Source organism: Lepidochelys kempii, chromosome 6 (assembly GCF_965140265.1).
Source record: "Lepidochelys kempii isolate rLepKem1 chromosome 6, rLepKem1.hap2, whole genome shotgun sequence".
Lineage (NCBI taxonomy): Eukaryota > Metazoa > Chordata > Testudines > Cheloniidae > Lepidochelys > Lepidochelys kempii.
In genome coordinates this window covers 20862331-20878730 of record NC_133261.1, presented here as the reverse complement: position 1 = coordinate 20878730, position 16400 = coordinate 20862331, and the positions used below count along the sequence as shown (strand labels likewise).

General features: G+C 40.7%; 1 protein-coding gene across 4 annotated transcripts in view; it reads right to left on the bottom strand.

Moving 5' to 3' along the window:
* The window catches only part of CPT1A (carnitine palmitoyltransferase 1A), an 89775-nt gene that overhangs the window by 51400 nt on the left and 21975 nt on the right, over window positions 1–16400 (bottom strand). The window lies entirely within an intron of this gene.

The window sequence follows — 16400 nt, the reverse complement described above, 5'->3', positions numbered from 1 at the left end:
TGAATGCACTGACATGGTCAGGAAAAACAACAGCTGGGTGAGGAAGCTAGTCTGTGTTCATAATTTTTGTACCTGTAAAAGCATAATAGGTTTAAGTATTTTATCATACACTGTAAATGCTTTTAAAATGTGTATTAATGTTTCGATTTCCATTCAAATTTCCAACCAATGACTAAACTGGGAACACTGCATGTAACTAGTTGACCACTGGGGAGGCACTGGGAGCGGGGGGAGGAGGGGGAGGGTGTAGGGAAATCCCCGTTCAGCAGTCCTTCTTCACAAAGAGAGGAACTGCAGCTTCCCAAACAAAACTACTACTATTTTTTTAAAACGCACTTTCACAATGAATACTGGCTGTGTAGCAAAAAAAAGAAAAAAAAAAGAAGTTTCCTTGAAGCCCTTTCCTTTAGGGAAATTCTCTTCTGCTTCTCCAAAGCCAATTTAATAATCTGCTCCATGCATTCCCCTCTTCCACATTTCTGAGGCAGTCACATGTTTGTCAGTAAAGTAGGTAGAAGGGCACAGCTCAACTGAGCATGCGTTTTATTCATCAACTCGATTTGCCAACATTTAGTAACACAGACGCCACACCACTCATTCAGACCAAGAGGAAAACAATCATTCATTTTAGCTGCAGGCAAACTAGTAGTCAGCAAAATGTTTCCGTACAGTACATGCTAATAAGCCTCACCCCAAACAGTGAATCACAAAGCTAGGGTGTTTGTGACTTTCTTAGGACTCAGCAAAATCTTAGAATATTAAAAAGTTGACTGTGATTTTTTAAAAATGTCATTTTGAAACAGAACTTCATTTCCGTAAGTGTTCTTTAAAAATACATTCACATCCATACAAGCGTAAAGAAATCTTACAGTGTCCTTCCAGGAGAGAAAGATTTGCCTGTTCTACACACTCTCCTGCTTTCTATCTTACTGAAACCAGCTGTAACATCAACCAAGTTAGCCCACCAGTTCAAAACAAGGTAGTTTAAAAAAAAAAAAAACCCCACACCACACGCAACCACAGTTCAGCATGCTTTTTCTCTGTTTAACAAAACAGTGAATACCAGCCCAGCTGATTTTCCCAAACAAATAATATTGCTGACCTCCCCAGCCACATCTACCTGTTAATGCTGCCCACTATGCTATCTTTGTGACTCTTTAGGACATTTATACTGCCTCGACTAAAGGTCAACTTTTAACCAGACATGCCCCTAACCCATATTCCCCTATGATTTCAGGGAACAACTGTTACACAGCCTTTCACTTTTGATGTATGCAGTGTAGTTGTAGCCATCTAGGTCCCAGGATACAAGGTGGGTGAGATAGCTTTTATTTGACCATCTTCTGTTGGTGAGAGAGATAAGCTTCCAAGCCCTGAAAAAGAGCTCTTTTTGGCTTGAAAGTCTCTCTCTCTCTCTCTCTCTCTCTCACCAACAGAAGCTGGTCCAATAAAATATACTACCTCACCCACTTTGTCTCTCTGTATCACCTTTTATGTCAGCGAACACAAAGTAAAATGTTGTGTTTAAAAAAAAAATCAGGATCTCAGATCTGAAAAACAAATTATCATAAACCCACAAAGAAGGCAGTTACAGGACCCATTCATTTAATCACGTGTATAAAAAAGGCACTTGGAGTTAGGAAGTGGACATCTGAAAAATGCTATTGCACATGCTAGTGAACAAGCTCCTAGAACACAGCAGAATAACCACTATATATATATATATGAATATGAAACAGCATCCAGTTCATTGTGAAAAGATTTAGTCTAACTAAAATTGTTACATACAAAAGGGTGCATTTAGCATCAGGCTCTTCTGTAGCAGAGATTTGGGGGGGGAATGTTATTGGCAGAAGGAGCCCCCTCTTCATTCATAGATCTAATGACTGTGTAGTGTGGGGGAATACAAAGGCGGCTGAAGATCACCTCCCCTGCCCGCCCCCACCCCCCCTCCCAGCTCCCTTGCCCTTAATGAGATATCCAGGCACTCCCCACCCCTGCACTCATTTTAGCCACTTGCTTTCCACCCATTTTATGACCCATCTGCTACAGAAACAGAAAACTCTATGCTTTCCCTTGCTGTAGCAAAGGCCTGCTACTTCCCCGTAGTCAAGAGGCCAAACCTTTCTGAGTCACAGTACATTTTACAACATTTAAATAGAAGAAGCCAGACATTTTAAGTAATAATAATAGCAGTAATAAGATCACAGAAGATGCAAATTAGTAAATGCAAAGCAACTGAATAAAACAGAAGTGCAGATTTCTAAGGCTACAGGGTTCAGCCATATCTCAATATCTGGTGAGTATTTCCACCACTATCACCTTCAAACCAACTTAACAATTTATGAAGTGGTCTTCATAGTATTTTAATAATATTTACACATTATTGTGAAATGTGTGCTCTGTACTTATAAATGCTAATTAAATGCCTGATGACAAACTAAGTACACAAAATGAAAAAAGGCTCTTCTACTATTCTCTTTTCAAGATCAAAGGTTAATGATTCCTTGGAGAAACAGTAAGTAGAGAATGCAGTCTCATCTCAAGCAGCGAATCCAGAGAATATCAGAGCGACCTAAAAATACACTTGCAACTGTGATCCATTAGGTGAGCACTTATGTGGCAAACAGCAAGAGTGGAGATAGAGAGGAGAGAAAGTGATACTGACAGGTTACAGTTACATTGTTTAAAGAGTTTGGGAGAGGGGCATCACTGGAGAGTACATTAAATCCAATTCTAGTTAGAAGTCGACTGCACACTCAGTTTCACTGAGCCACATTAAACTTTCAGTTTAAAATTGGAATCTAAGGCCTTGGGAAACGTTGTGCAATTGGCTCAGAGTCTTTGCCTGTTCTGAAGCAGTTATATTTCAAAAGAAAAACCATAACAGTAAAGCCTTCATCTCTATAAGCATGCACAGAAATAAGAGTTACTTCACAAGCAGATGTTATCAGAAGAAGCTATACATGGTAGGACATATGTTTTAAGAGGCGTCTCAGTTTTCTGAGCAGATTCCAACCATGGGAATTGTTAAACTTTAGGCTCTTCAGAAACAATGAGCCAATCATTTTCTTCCTCATCCCTTTCTTCAAAGTAGTTAGAAAGGTTATTTAAATTATCTTATGGGTCAGACAAACCCAGATATCGGAAGGAGAAAAGACAAACCCAGAAGTAAGATAATTTCTTGTTTGCCTCTGCTTTGACGGTCAACTGGCATATCATTTGGCTGGACCTAGTTAAAACTCAACAGCACACTCTAGGGTTGACACAGTGTGGCATTTAGAATAGGGCATGGTAAAGTCCAAGGTTTTTAGAGTAAACCTAGTGAAATCCAAGGCTGTAGCAAGATTCAGAAGTGCTTCAGTTATATCTATGTTACAGGATCAAAAGATGAGGTTGGGCGCTTCAGTGTTATAACCAAGGCCCATAGTACTGCAGTTAAGGCAGGTAGCTACTGAAACAATAGTACTGAAAGAAGTTTGAGCTTCCTGCCATCACCTTAACTTGATATTAAACAGAAGAGAATATTTTCCACTGTTGATTACACTAGAAACAGCCAACTAATTTGCTTAATTAGTGCAGCTAATCATACCTCTAACACCACATGTATGTAGAGTGCTTTAAAAGGTCTACAGCACTTACTAATTAAGATTGATAACATCCTTTCGGGGTGGTGGCACTACTCTCAACACATGGGAAAACGCAAAAAGAAAAGGAGTACTTGTGGCACCTTAGAGACTAACAAATTTATCTGAGCATAAGCTTATGCTCAAATAAATTGGTTAGTCTCTAAGGTGCCACAAGTACTTCTTTTCTTTTTGCAAATACAGACTAACACGGCTGCTAATCTGAAAGATGGGAAAACGTAATCTTTGTACTTTACTTCTGAATATGACTTTTTTCCATGTGAATATTTAACTATCTTAAAAACTAGTGAGAAAAGACGGTTATATTGCTAGAAACTAAGAAACATTGTGCCTGTGTGATTTGTGAAACTTTGTGGTTTCTACTTGTTCTATCTGCAGCAAAGGCAGGTTAGAAAGCCAAACATTTTTTCAGTGACCTTTTTGTGTATTGACATATGATATAAAAGTAAAGAATAAATCCAAGTAAATTATAAATAAAAATCTCAACAAAAATTTTACAGATTGGAGGCAGATAGAAGAATCCTCAGAATATGCCAAAATTCTCTTCAGATACCTGTTGTTGTGGCTCATAAGAGTATTAGTCAAGACTTTCTATGCCATCTAAAGTATACAAACCATGTCATCCTGTGACAACTGACTGAAGATAGACATTCCAACTGGCAGCAAACTGCAGTAGGTAAAGCACAATACAGTCACTGCCAACGTTTCAAAATTACTTACTATTATGCAAGATTACTTCCACTTTGCCATCAGTTTCAGAGTTTAATGATAAGCAACTATTCTGCACGGCCATGCCAGCAGGGTGGATTTGATTTAAATCACTAGTCAGGAAGACTCGATTTAATCATGGTTTTCAACATAAAAGTGCATTCTTGTTGGTTGTTATAACCTTAATATATATTCCTCACAACTCAGAGATAGATGTAGATTTCATTTTTAGAAGATACAGTAACACCTTGCTTAACGTTGTAGTTATGTTCCTGAAAAATGCGACTTTAAGCGAAACGATATTAAGCTAATCCAATTTCCCCATAAGAATTAATGTAAATGGGGTGAGGGGTTAGGTTCCAAGGAAATCTTTTTCACCAAACAAAAAACCATACACACACAGTATAAGTTTTAAACAAACAATTTAATACTGTACACAGCAATGATGATTGTGAAACTTGGTTGAGGTGGAGGAGTCAGAGGTGGGGTATTTCCCAGGGAATGCCTTACTGCTAAATGATGAACTAGCATTCAGCGGAGCCCTCAAGGGTTAATACAATTGTTGCTAATGTAACCTCATACTCTACAAGGCAGCATGAATGGAGGGCACAGCATGGCAGACAGAGACACACACCCTGTGGGTGGAGGAGAGAGAGATGTGCATTACCCCTTTAAGTACGCTGCCCCACTCTAAGTACACTGCCTTTTTAAATTATCAGGAAGATGAGACAGCAACTGCCACCAGCAAGCTCTCTCCGTCCTGAGCCCTGTTGTGTCGCCACCCTGCTCTATATGGAGAAGGGGTAAGTGGGGGCAGGAGCAGGGGGGAAGGGGACACCCTGACATTAGCCCCCCCTCTTCCCGCACCACAAGCAGGAGGCTACCGGGAGCAGCTCCAAGGCAGAGGGCAGGAGCAGCACATGGCAGCGGGGGGAGGGACAGCTGAACTGCTGGCAACTGACAGCCTGCTGGCCGGCTGCTGCACAGTGAGCTTAGGGGAGTTGATGGGGTGGCTGCCGGTCCACCCTGGTTCCAAGCCCCACCGGCTAGCTCCAATGGGCTGCTCTACCTGCAAGCAGTGGACAAAGCAGGTGGCTGCCAAACATTATAAGGGAACACTGCACAACTTTAAGTGAGCATGTTCCCTAATTGATCAGCAACGTAACGACGAAACAATGTTAACCAGGACAACTTTAAGTGAGGAGTTACTGTACACACTATTCAAACTAAATCACTGTTTAAAAATGTAAACTTTTTCTGATATAGCTGTAAAACTAATCTGAAATGAATGATTGGTTGGTTATTTCATTTACCAAAGGTAACTGAAGCAGATATTTATGAAGTCATTGGGAGGTGAACTATCTCCAAATCAACAGGTTAATCATTAATATTTGGAGGATTTTCTTGTCATGCTGTATTAGGAGAAGAACATCACCAGACAGACATTTAAATTGTTTTATTTAATTAAAACAACAACGTTAAGTATTCTGGATTTTTTTCTTCAACAGCAAGCATATAATATTTTAACAAAAAAGCATACGTCGCTCACTTCTCACATTTATCTCCAGACTTCTTCTCCTTGTCCAGATCTATTCCGCCCCCAACAATCTTCTATTCATTGAACTTTTTGAAACTTTGCACTTTTAGAGAGAGGAAAGGGATTGACTCTGTGTACACAAACTTTCAGAGGGACAACAGAGTTGAGGTCTGTTATTTCTCACCTCTATATATTATTTATTTATTTAAAAACAGTTTTGCTGTTAACAAGCATGCTACCTCTGGAGACACAAATCCACAGTTTGAGAACTGCAAAACTAAGCATCTCTGATGGTATTTTCTAGACTGAGCACTGAGTCCCATTGGGTAGATAGAAAGATTAACCTAAATAATCTATACAGAAGCCCCTGGCACCCCATAAGGTTGGGTCCCTAATCCAAGAACTACTGGAACTCATTTATAAAACTTTTCTTAAACATTACACAAATATATTGTCTCATACTATAGAATTAGAATTTATAATCCTGATTCCATAATGATATATCTTTGAGCTATAATGTATCTTAATTAAAACTGTCTTTAGACAAAATGCTTTTTGAGGAAAAAACTTTAAAAAATCCGATTTAAATAAAAAAAAACTGGATTTTTTTTAAAAAAAAATTGATTTTTATCCACCCTGCATGCCAGCAATCTCCTTTCCATTATAACCAACAAATGAACTGCAAAATCCCACACAGCAGTAATCATTAGCCTTAATCAAAATATCTTCATCTGGATGTAGGTTTGATAAAGGTCATATGCCAAAGAAGAGCAGAAAGGTGCAAACACTGCTGTTTGCCTTATTTTTCCCTTATCTCAGGAATTTACCATAGTTTCTACTTCCAGCTAAGTACAGCTGGGTGGAAACAAAAGCATAATCATCATCGAGGGGAAAACATGAGAGTCATTCACCAGGCAGGTCAGAGATGAGGTTGTGGAACAGCCTGTTTTGCTGCCTCTTCAGATCTCCAACAAAGTCGCAGTAACCGCCAAAAGAAAAAGTTAGTAAAAAAATTAATCTAATTCTCTAACATTCCTGTCTTTTCGTATGCAAATTAATTCTCAGAAACCAGCTCCTATTCCTTATGAATAAGGTCCACAGTTCTAACAGCCATCTCACTCTCACTGGTTATTCACGCGCTCTCATAGCAAAGTGACCACCTCATTATGTCAAAAATACAGCACTTGATTCACACAAAAGTAAAATGCTGGATTTTTATAGTTCTGTAATAATTTTCTTAACATATAACTATGATTACACATACATCAAGCTGAACTCCCTTGTACATCTATCCCAGTTTGGATACTGCAGAAGAACTGAAGTCTATCAACTCTTCTTGTTTGATGTTTCTGTGAAACACAACCTGTGAAGCACAATCAGGCTCCACCGCTCCCTCCGTCTGCTACCATTGCTGTTAAATGCACTATTGGGCTGCATCTACACTTGCAAAAATAATAATTATAATCACTAAATTCACTGTTAGTGCAGTTCACAAGTTATTTGTATGCATGTGTGTCTGCAAAAACAGACTTATCTCTGCCCCACTGCCCTGCCAGCTCTTCACTCTTGCCAGCCGCATAGATACTGCAGTCAAAAGTGCAAAGTAAACAGAAAAAAGTGAAATACATTTTTTCTTGTGTCTTTCCATTTTAAAAGTTGTGGGTATTATTTTTAATAGCAAGAACAAGATTTTCAGGTAAAAATGTGATTTTCAAGTTGGTGGCCTTTTACAATGTGGTCTACTATAGTTTAAAATGTTTGTAAACTCATCAACTTGAAAATAGGTAAAATATGCTTCAAAAAACAAAAGTCAGATGACAGGTTTCAGAGTGGTAGCCGTGTTAGTCTGTATCAGCAAAAACAACGAGGAGTCCTTGTGGCACCTTAGAGACTAAATTTTATTTGGGCATAAGCTTTCATGGGCTAGAACCAACTTCATCAGATGCATGGAGTGGAAAATACAGGAGCAGGTATAAATACATGAAAAGATGGGAGTTGCGTTACCAAGTGTGAGGTCAGTCTAATGAGACAATTCAATTAACAGTAGGATACCAAGGGAGGAAAAATAACTTTTATAGTGGTAATGAGAGTGGCCCATTTCAAACAGTTGACAAGAAGGTGTGAGTAACAGTAACTCACACCTTCTTGTCAACTGTTTGAAATGGGCCACTCTACCTCCCAGAGAGACAGCAGTATGTCGACAGGAGAAGCCCTCCCATCTACCCAATGCTGTCTACAACAGGAGTTTGGATGGTATAACTCCATTGCTCACAGCTGTGGATTTTCCACACCCCTGAGCAACAGTTATACTGACATAAGTTTGCAGTGGAGACCAGGGCTCAACGAAACAGTAGTTAAAATTGCGATGTCTGATTGAAACCTATCTACACTAATGCTCCCGCTGATGCCCAACCAATGATAGTGGCAGGATATTTTAAGATAACAGTCCTAATGAAGACTAAGCTCTAAAATTGAAGACTCTGCTCTACAGGGGTTAATGCTCTGCACACCTAGAAGGAAGGTAACTGACTCCACTACTGCCCAACCAAGACAACATGAGAGATGAGTAGTAAAAACTAGTTGTGATCTCTATAACTTATATTTCAGAGTTTTCCCTATTCAAGTAATAGTTTGTTTTATACAGCTCATACTAGAGAATTCTGCTAATTAGAGTATCAGTTTGGTAATTTAGGGTCACATTCAGGCTTGTTATGAATACAACTCCATTAACTTCTGGGGTACTTTATCCACCTTCATCATGGCAGAATTTGGCCTTCAGGGTAGCTGACTACTCATGCTTAAAGATGCCAAAAAACTCTTCATTGGTGTGAATCTGGTGCTCACATAAGGCAGTATTTGAACAACGACCTCATAACATGGAGCTCATCAAAAACACACAATTTAGTAGAATTCCAAAGATACCTTAGACTGGGGATCAGGTTTTTCTAGAATTTTACATACTCATGTATAGCTATTAGGATGCGTAATTGAACACTTCTTGGTATGCCACTCAAAGAATGCTAGAACTCATGTCCTCAGAAAATTGTGTGAAGAAGCACTTGGTTCTGAAGCACTTTAATGGCGACCCAGATAGAAAGAGGATTCTGACTATCGGCTATTTATGCTAGTCATTCATGACAGGAAAGTAGTAGTATTAATAGCTTTCCAAGTTTAAAAAAACGTGGTAAGACAGCAGAAGCTCAGAACCAGGGTAGCTATCTCATTTCCGTACCACGTGACACCCCTGCAAAAGCTGATGTCTAAATTTGCCCGTGAAAGCCCTCCAAGGACTGTTATTCACTTAAGTATTTCCATTTCAAAGCAGTGCCCTATTTTCCTCCAATTCTACTCATCCTTACTGATATCTAATCATGCTATTCCACCTTAACAGGTAAACAACCCAAGACACACACAGAAACTCACTGCACTTAAATCTTATCAAAGCAACTGATACTACAGTGACTATGACAAAGTTGTATGAATAGTCTTAAAATACATCAGACATGCAACACTGTTTAGAGAAATTTGCAAAGCAAAAGTGAAAACAAATATTCACTGCACAGAAATGGCTTGAGACTTGCATGAGCCAAAATGTTCTACCTGACAGCTGAATCTGATGGCTATAGCATAAGGATGGAGCAAAAGGAATAAAGACAGTAATATCAGAGACAGAATATTTCAGATGTACATAGCCCTCTTAAACCTGAATTAAAGAAATAATAAGTTTAACCACTATTTAACTTGGATGAAAACAAAATTAAGCTGACTGACTCTAGCAAACATTTAACTGGGGTCATAGCACCACTATAGTTAAGACTGGCACTAGCTTACTGTTTAACAGCCAAATTTTGAAAAGTACTCTAAAATCTGCATGCTGACCGATTTGTTGTGAAAACTTCTGTGCCTTGGGGGGTCCAGGGTATAGAGTTAGTAGTTCAAATGTTAGGTTGTTTGAGCAAGGGGTTCCTAAGATGCAGCCCCCACCCACGCACCCCAAAAAGTCACAACGTCAAAATTTAACAATTTTAAATTTTTTAACACACTTGGGGCTCAAACCATGGCTCTCATCCTCTTGAAACTTATACCACCTATCCAGGATTGATCTGAACTAGTGTCTGACAACCACTGTCCGTTTGGGAAAGTAATATTTAAAAAGTTATTCAGGGTTACAGTTGCATCTACAGTGAGGAGCCAAAGTCCTTCACATACGTGCAGCAACACTGGGGATGTGTTGCAAGCCAGAATGTTTACAGGCAGCCTGATGTCTGAGTCTTTGGGTGGTTTGCTGGGGCCAATGTCAAAGACCAAGCTGCACCTATGTATTGTCAGCTTGACTATTATCTACGCTGCAATACAAATCCCGTGGCACCAAGTTTCAGAGACCAGGTAAACTGACTTGGGCTCATGGGGCTTTGGCTGCAGGGCTAAAAATAGCAGTGCAGCTGTTCAGGTTTGAGCTGAAATCCAGACTCTGAGACCCCATAAGGAAGGGAGGGTCTCCAAGTCTTGGCCCCCAGCCCAAGCCTGAACATCTCCACTGCTATTTTATAACCCGCAAGCTCATGTCAGCTGAGGCCATGCCGTAAGTCTTTTTATTGTAATGTAAGCAAATCCCTTGATTCCCGTGGTCAGCCTGGGGCAGCTTTCTGAGAATGTTTGTTGTTCACATTAGCTGCTCTTGACCTGCATTCTACAGCAGATCCTTTAATTCTGCCATTAAAATTAAAATTAATTTAATTTTACCTCCTTTCCCCTCCTAAATTTGGGCAATGCTTGGGGGGAGGAGGGGAAGAAGAAACAAAAACCAGTGACGCTGACCTGCATGTAGACCTGACCAACAAAACCCACTGAGGCCCAAACAGAACCATAATGAGGGAATCTGGTTACAAAGTTCCATTTTGTAGTATAAAAATGGCTTCAGAGTTTCCAAACCATGCTAATAACTTGCATGGTCTAAGTTCTTACTATGGTTTGGGAATATCGTTAAAGACCCACCTACCCTATTAAATAGAATTGTGCTGTAACCAAGTCACTCAACATAGCTCTGTTTTGAGAGTTCCGGGGCCCCCTTGAGAGCCGTGAACTGGTTTCAGGGGGTCCACCAAAATAAACCATAGAGCAGGGCCAGCATTAGACTTGCTGGGGTCCAGGGCAGAAAGTCGAAGCTGAGCCCCACCGCCTGGGGCTGAAGCCGAAGCAACTTAGCTATGCATGGGGCCCCATGCAATTGCCCTGCTTGCTACCCCCTAACACCGGCCCTGGCTTTTAATCTACTGGATATGAAGAAAAACAATTGTTGTGACACAGGTGGTCTGTGTAGGTTTTATAGCATAAGATGGGGGGGTGGGGGGTTAGAAAGAAAAAGGTCAAGAACCCCGGCATAGAGAACACCTTATTCCCAAACCAGCTGGGGCTGATATCCTTGTAGAATTGGCACAGAACTTTCAGCTGAGGTGGGAGAAGAAAATATTGGACTAAATAGGACTTCTATTAACTGAGACAGTTATAAAGAATCATTATAGCTCCACACTGGAGAAGTCATGAAGACACATACACATATAAAAAAAAGCTTTGACTTTGAACCACCCCAGTCTCCTGGGTTTCATAAACTGACTGCTACTCCCAGTACACTGGAACTAGGTCAGAGGTGAGGAGTGGGAAGGGTTTCAGGAAACTTAGTGCCAAACAAGGGAGTCACAAATACAAGCTTCAAAGCCATATTTACTACCCTTTCACACAAATACACACCATGCCCTCAGGTGCAGATATTAAACAGTCCTGTTTCTCCTGCTGAACCGTCTTTAGTCAGCAGTTCAGAGCTGATCACGAGTGGAGAGGGCTGAAAGTAATAACTCTGTGCCCCCAGCAAGGATTCTAAGGAATCAAACCAGTTTAGCTAACATATAGAGTAAAATGATGCTGGGGGCCAAATGACAAGTGAAGGCACAGATATTCCTTTTGCACGTATCGTTTCTCCAGGCTGTTCTGCCTACTATGCTTGGTGTCCCCATCTGGTTCCCTTCGTTTGATTCTTTGACCACACACCTGTCCCTGTTATTTCATTAGTTGTCCCCCATACTCATTTGGTGTCCAGGTCCTGTGGATCCCCCTCTTAGGCTGGGGGTGGGGATCCTTTAGCAGTGGGCGGGTGCCCGGATCCCAATAGGATCATGTTAACAACTATAAAACCCTTCCCCTTCAGGCAATGCTTAAGAGAAAAGAAAACCATCTGCTGGGGGGCATGGCAGAGCGGGACAAATGATTATTATCTCTCTCTGTATCTCAATGGAGTTCAATAAAAATTCTGCTTTTCTTCTAGAAGTAGTGTGCTGCTGTGATCGTCCAATTTTATTTATTTATTTTTTTAAGGCACTGATCTAAATTGAATGCTGTGTTTCATGCTTCCCTATTATAGAGGAACTGACTGGTAAATGGTTACAGCAATGGTTCCCAAACTTTTCGGCATCACGTCCTCTTTTTAATTTCCAAGAAACCCTCACCCCCCTACCTCTCCTTTACCATCATCCAACCCGCCCCCCATCCTTGTCCCCTGACCATCCCCCCCCCCAGGACCCCACTCCCTATCCAACCCACCCTGCTCCTTGTCCCCTGATCTCCCGGGACTCCACCCCCTTTCCAACCCACCTGCTCCTTGTCCTGACCGCCCCCTCCCGCGACCCTCGGAACCCCACCCCCTATCCAAACCCCCTGCTCCCTGTCTCCTGACTGCCTCCCCACCCCGGGACCTCCTGCCCCTTATCCAACCCCCCCCCCACCCCCTGCTCCCTACCCCCTTACCAGGCCACTCAGAGCGGCAGGACTGGCTTACTGGAAAGCCTGGGAGGTGGGCGGGCACAAGCTGCACTGCCCGCACAGCGGCACAGCTGTGGGGGAGGGTGGACAGGAGGGGAGGGGCCAGGGGCTAGCCTCCCTGGCCGGGAGCTCAAGGGCCAGGCAACCTCGCGCCCCCCTGGGAATTTCTTCATGCCCCCGCCCCAGGGGGGTACACCCCCTAGTTTGGGAACCAATGGGTTACAGTGTTTTCCACATCTAAGTCACCAATCCAAAACCAGTTCTGACTAATAGTAACCAAGTCATGTAACATTTACCTGTTTGGAGGCCTATGCAAAATGAGCTGGTGGTAACGTCAGGGCTGCTCTACGCTTAAAAATGAGGCAGCAGCACAGCTTCAGCGAAAAGGCTACCTACACCAACAGGAGGGCTTCTCCCAGAGGCGTAGGTACTCTACCTCCCCGAAAGCCGGTAGCTAGGTCGATGGGAGATGCTCTCCCATCGACATAGTGCTGTCTACACTGGGAGTTAGGTCAGTATAACTGTGTCGCTCAGGCGTGTGGATCTTTCACAACCCTGAGCGAAGAAGTTATATCATCATAAGTTGCTAATATAAACCAAACCTAAGTATGCTTAGAAGGATTAGATTTTTATCCATAAATGTTGATTTCACTGTACACAAACTGATGAAATATATTTCAGATAGACAAACTAAGAAAAGTGCTACTTGAGCACTTATTATATTTCAATTTAAGGATATCTGCTTTGTTATTAGAACCTCAGAGTTACAAACACCCGTCAACCACACACCTCTCTTGGAACTGGAAGTATGCAATCAGGTAGCCACAGCAGCGACAAAAAAAAAAACAAATACAGTACAGTGTTAAACGTAAACTACTTAAAAAAGGGAAAGTTAAAAAAAAGATTTGACAAGGTAAGAAAACTGTTTCTGTACTTGTTTCATTTAAATTAAGATGGTTAAAAGCAGCATTATTCTTTTGCATAGTAAAGTTTCAAAGCTGTATTAAGTCAATGTTCAGCTGCAAACTTTTGAAAGAAGAACCATAACATTTTATTCAGAGTTAAGAACAACCTCCGTTCCCGAGGTGTTCATAACTGAGGTTCTACTGTACAGTTTGACAGCTGATATTGACAATTTGCGTTTTAACTGTAATAAAGCTTTAACTTTTTGAATCTCAGCATCTACTGTCTTTAAATAATTGCCCCCCCTAATATTTTCCCACAACTGTGAAAATTTTAATCAACAGAAATCCAGAAAAAAATGTTTAAAACTCCTAATTTTGCACAACTGTGAAATTTTGAACAGGTAAATTAAAAAAAAAGCTTAAAAATAAACAATGTTACTCATCAAAATTATAAAAAAAATAATAATTGAATTCTACCAAGTCTAAGAATAAACTATTTTGTCAATAGTAGAGGCACATGGGCAAATAAGGATGGGGGAACCTGACTGCAGCAGCCTGAGCTGTACTTACTGCATAAATACTAGAGGACTTCACTCTAAAACTGCCACTCCAGCACACTTCCACAGCAGCAAGCTACAGGTAGAGGAAAGGCCCTTTAATGTACAGGCTAAAAACTCAGACAGCTCAACTCAGTTCAAAGGCAAAATTGACATTCACTTATCAGGAAAATACTAGTAGAAAGATATTTTCCTTATTCTCTGCCCATATATGTTCTTTTCTATACAGTACCAAGCCTAGAAAAAGGCATTACTTCAGGCCTGTACTGCAATGCATGTTATTCCATACATCCACGCAAAAGCCACCTTTTATGACATTCTGGAAGTTTAAAGTACATCCTGCTACATAAAAGCCAGATATGTAAAACCAAAACACCATATAGCTATTTTGCTATGCAGCAAGGAAAGGGCTGAAGACTGGTGGGTTGTTTTTTGTTGGGGGTCTTTTTGGAGGGAGGGGGAATTGGTTTTGCTGTTGTGAAAGATACACCTAAGCATTTACATTACCGGAATAATGGCATTCCACTAATTACCTTCTGTAATATTCCTGCGGTAACACAGAATTGCAATGCTTACCCTCCGTACATTAACCTAGATAACTGGAGTGACAAGCTTTTTATTGGCTAAGCATACATTCTACAGTGGCTCAAAACAGCTATCAGTATGACTGCTAAGCAGGGCCAACGAGGCAAAAAAAGTGGGGTCATCTCAGGCAGCAGATTATGTGATTTACAGTGCAAGTGGGTAAGGCGGGCACGGGGGGAGGGTTCAAGAGGTAGACTTTTCATTTGCCCTAGGGACTAAAAAGAACAAAAAAACAAACCAAAAAGAGTCAAACACTGGTGCCATCATTTAAATAGACCCTACAAAAAAAAGGTGATTTGAACATGCAGGGAGGACTGCTTTACAATTGTTTATATGCATGTTTTCCTAAAAATCTGGAGTTTAGGAATACTTCACAGTATACTACAAGTCCTAGAGGACTGTACTGAATTACGATACCCAACTTAGTTGCATGCCAATTAAAAAAAAAAAAAAAAAGCTTCCATTTAAGTTGCTTTTTATACAGGAAAGCTCTCCAAGGTTGGGCTTATAATCATACATTTTTTAAAGCAGCAAGAAGCTAGACCCACCAGTTCCATTTTCTCTGCATATTGTAAAGGTTAACCATTTTTCCTGACAAGAAAACATTTGAATTAGACAGTCTTAGGCATTTTTGTTCTCTCTTTTCTTACCCCTACCCTCCCACCAAATAATTGAGAATACATTTGGATCTGCAGTTTAGTTTTATGACGCTCTGATGTGTCATTTGAAGGGCACTTCCACTGCACAACCGGTATTTCTTTTCTTGAAACCGCACTCCTCCTCCACAGTACTAGAAAGTCACATGACTGCTGCAGAAAAGTAGGTGAAAGGTTATGCTGCTGCAGAATGGGCTACTGAACAACAAAAGCTCAATTTGTCTTTTACACTCCGGACTACAGATCCTGTTTCACTGCCAGGGGTCTAACAAAATGGGAAGCGCGGCTGCTAACAAGAAAGGAGAGTTTAAGTGCAGACTTTAAATGCATTCCCTCTTTAAAAAAAAAAAAAGAGAGAGAGAGGGAATAAAGCTGAGTCTTTAATTTAAAGTAGAAAAAAGATACAGCCCAACACAGAACTAAGAATTTGATACTAAAAAAAGGTATTTTGCCCAAAGTAAAATTGAAAGACTTTTTTCTCTAATTGTTTTCAGTAGTAATAGCCTTTATAGTAGGTAAAAAAATGTTCAGTCTGATTTCCAAGGGTTTTTCTAAACATAATTGTTCATTTAAGGAAAAGGTCCATAAGTGAAAGCTGTAGCTCCCCAACATTTTATGAGTTAGAAAGCTCAGGCACTAGTAGTTAGCTTTCAAGCTACGCCAAGCCTGTTGCAGAGCTTGGAACTTGTAACAGGACTGGAGTCTGCGCCTCTCGGTTCCGGGTCTCTCTTTCCTCCCCAGACTGTCCCATTCCCAAGCTAATGCATCTGATTCTCTCTCCAACTACAGATGTAAGGCACTACTATGAAGTTTAATACTTTAATAAACAGCTTACAAATATACTCTCTGGATCTCTGTTGACATTCTGTATTTATACTAGTCACATGTTTGTAGTAGTGGTTTTAAGTTGCATTATCTCAATCAATCATTTTCAGTATCCACAGAGTCAGAAACATCAGTCTGAGGACTGGTAGCTACGAAACCTCAGTACA